Source organism: Pinus tabuliformis, chromosome 2_2 (assembly GCF_031772625.1).
Source record: "Pinus tabuliformis cultivar Carrire ecotype Pingquan chromosome 2_2, CPIR1, whole genome shotgun sequence".
In the NCBI taxonomy this organism is placed as follows: Eukaryota; Viridiplantae; Streptophyta; class Pinopsida; order Pinales; family Pinaceae; genus Pinus; species Pinus tabuliformis.
The window spans coordinates 692,035,729-692,039,529 of record NC_142300.1 but is presented as its reverse complement, the minus strand read 5'-3'; positions in this window follow the sequence as shown (position 1 = coordinate 692,039,529).

Sequence of the window (3,801 nt, the reverse complement as noted above, 5' to 3'; positions counted from 1 at the left end):
CGTGGAACACTATTTCATCTCATTTTCAAACTAGATCCGCTATCATCACATATCATTGAAATTGTGTGCAAAGAGACTATCACAAATTGCAACCACAACTTGTAATATTGCCACTTCCATAAACACTACCACTATACCAATCACTGTCTCTTCCACACAAGCTAAAACCACTGCACTACCATACAACCTACACCAAAATTTCATACCAATCAATCTTGCTAGTTGTAAAACTATTACCCATATCATTTTTAAACCATAACTTCGATCTAGTGATTCAAACCCTTCCTCGAGACTTATTTACTTCATGTATCAAAAACACCTACAACATGATCATGAACCTTTAAAATGAACATAAGAAATTATAGTCATGAGATATGAGTCAAAACAACTTCAAACCCTTCTTGCTGCATTCATCTCTAAACTATGATCATACAACTTCTTCCGAGTGATTCTCAATTTGGACAAATAATGTTCGCAAAACTCATAACCATAATATACCATATATTCACCTAACTATTCTACATGAATCATGTTTCTAGGTGTATTTCTGGATTTTGACACTGACCATTGACAATTGTTAAATATACAACAAATTAGCAGTATATATTACAAAAATGTTGAAAGTACCAATTTACGGAGGTCAAACACATGACCTCGTATACCCAACATAAGAATTATGCCAAATTGAATAATTAGTCTTACTCGATATATTATGTTTATCAATTTTAATTTTTGTCAAATATGCAATGTGTCCTGACTCCATGGTATGAGTCTAAAGTGGCTCAGTCTTTTGGGAAGCCATGATTATAATGTGTGAGGCTACATTTTGTCGACGTCAATTAATCATAAAACCCCTCTTTCAATGTATCAACAATGATAACAGTCTACATGAAAAACCAAATGAAAAAACACTAGTTGTGGCATAAACATAACCCTTCAATAGATATGTGCAACAGAATCTTGACAATGAAACAAATAAACCTAGAATACAAACCAGAGAGAAAATTGAATTTGAAACAAACCATATCAAATCATAGTATCAAACCTTCATAAGTATTAATATTGTATAACTCATTGTATCACATGTTAGAAAATTATATATTATAGAGCAATGAAACACATAAAATATTGCAGAAATATACACAAAAAACGCATAAAACAAGAGAGACATAGATATATATGGTTCACCCAAACAGCCAGTCCTTCTTTTTATATTATCCAACAAATTGAAGAGATACAACCTACAGTAGACTCACTGTAACTCCCTCTTCGCTCTCAATCTCCTCTCTCTTCCTCACTCAGAATACAGATATACATAGACGCAATACAATTCCCTCATATATAGCGAGGGGGTGCCTTCTACGGAAAAAACCCTAAATTAAACATAACTTCTACCATCAGATCTCTGCCTAATGAACGACCCAGATTGACTACAAAATTACAACATTTTACAAGGCAATTTTACATCTATTCTTAGCTTCGGGGGTGCTGCCCTTGAAATCCCCCGCCAGGGGGGGGGGGGGGGGGGGCTCCGAAAAGGTCGCAGCCGCCCCCCACTAGACCCCCCCTACAGCAAATATTTTACGTGCGGCGTTTCCGCCCTATTATGAACTGGGGTCCAATGTGGCGATACCTTTGAATACAGAAGATAATCAGGCTTCACACCCAACATCATGCATAATAGAAATCTGAGGTTTGACCATGGGCTGATAGCTACGCCCTACTTGTCTAGATTTCAAAACTGAAAACCACACCCATGTGACCATTCAAACCAAAAAAGTGCCAATGGGTAAAATTTGGGAGCCACTTTTTCATGTGACCTTTCCCATATGACCTAGACTTAATGGTCATGCATCATTTGCATGATGATGTTATGTTTCAACTCATGAGGGGTGCCATCCATCACCTATTTTTGGGATTTTGACAAGTCAAAATATAGCATTTGTCAATTCCACATAGAAACCCCAGGTGGTTCCACATCATTATTCTAAAATCAACATTAACATCCTCTTCCATGTGTCATGCCACATTACACCTTGCATATTTCTTCCACATGTCTATGCTATTGCGTCACTATTTTAATCGTCACTATTGCGTCAAAGGGGCCGTGTCATTATCCAATAGCACTTTTCCACATGTCACTATTTTAATTGTCCAATAGGTACGTTTATCTATCATCCATCTTCACCTTCACACAATTGTTATCCTATTAGGAGCATCATTGATTGACCCAACACATGCACACACTTTAACAATGTTGACTAATTCTGAACTCTTGTGATCATGGTAATTGATATTCTTGTTGAATGGTGGATCCACCCTAAAGTTGCGTAGTGTTTAACATTTAATAATTTGGGTTTGGTCCTAGAGTTTTCCCTTGCAATTTGACCTAATCTAATGTTGATTTTCAACCATGCATAAGTTCTCATCTAGGTGGGGTTTTTCTAAGAAACATATATCGTTGGAAATTTATTAATGATCTTTATGCAACCATTCTATTTGTACAATATTTTGAGCACCATAAAATCATAAAAACCATGAATAACTTAAAACACCCATATCTTCATGCAATGAGACCTTGTGAAAGGTCCAACTATCATATTTCTTCACAGAGGGTCCTACTGCCTCTTTGATATGGTCCTACTATGGTTGTCCCATACATTCCCTTTGAAATTAATTACATATTATTTTCATGAATGACAACACTATGTACAAAAATACCCCCCCCCCCCCTTTGTCATTGATTGCAACACCCTTAGGCATTGATGGTCATTCGATGCCAAAAAGAATCAGGAACTCTTCCTCTAGAAGTAAAGAAAAAATATCTCCTTGCACAAATGTAAGTACAATTCTTACAATACCTCCCTGTTCAAATTCCTTCCTCTTATTACCTAAATGTTAATAATCTCTCCCCCTTTGACATCAATGGTAACGGGTCATAAATATTTGTAGAAAATTTCCATGATAATGATCCTATATGAATACCTTCACCTGGATGTTCAAGTGGATCCAACTAACCCATGTTCCTTTCTTGCTAACATATATTATCCCTATAAGACCATGCCTTTGATGCTTGCTTGTGACTCTTCTTGTTCTCCCCCTAAAACCATGGCTATATTATTATGCCTATACTCCCCTTGAGATCATGCTTCAACTATTTTTTTTTTTATTGTTTATGTTCTTCCTTGACACTATGCTTCAAATGTTGTTGTACTCCCATGATATTTGTGCTATTTTATTTATCTATAGAAAATTTTGATATTCTTGCATTCCTTTTACATCTAATATATCACCATGAAAACATATTCAACATACTTCCTTCATACAATAATTTCTTCTTCAAGTTTTGATTTGGCATGTAATGATCTTGAAGAAAATTTCTTTAAGGTATTAGTTATGAGGAATTAAACCTAATCGAGGTACTCCTCCACCTCTTCTCCATCTAATAGCACTAACAGGAAATCTTTCTCTATTCTACTGTCTAAAGTTAAGTCTGCAATCTTGGGCTATATCAACATTATGGTTCAACATTTTTAGATACAACTGAGGCATTCTCTTAATTTTGTCCACTTGTATCCATCTAGGTACCTTATCATTTCATTGGTCCAACAATCCTGCACATTTTGTGCAAACATTGTACATGAGAACCAATAGCCAATGAACTTGATTTGATACCTAGGAAAAGAAGAATATCTCAATCTTTTGAATATTCTTCTTAGAGGAGTCATCTTTCCTTATTTTTCAAGCATTGCATGAGACATAATTATTTGTTGATTTCCAATACATGTTTTATTATTTCTT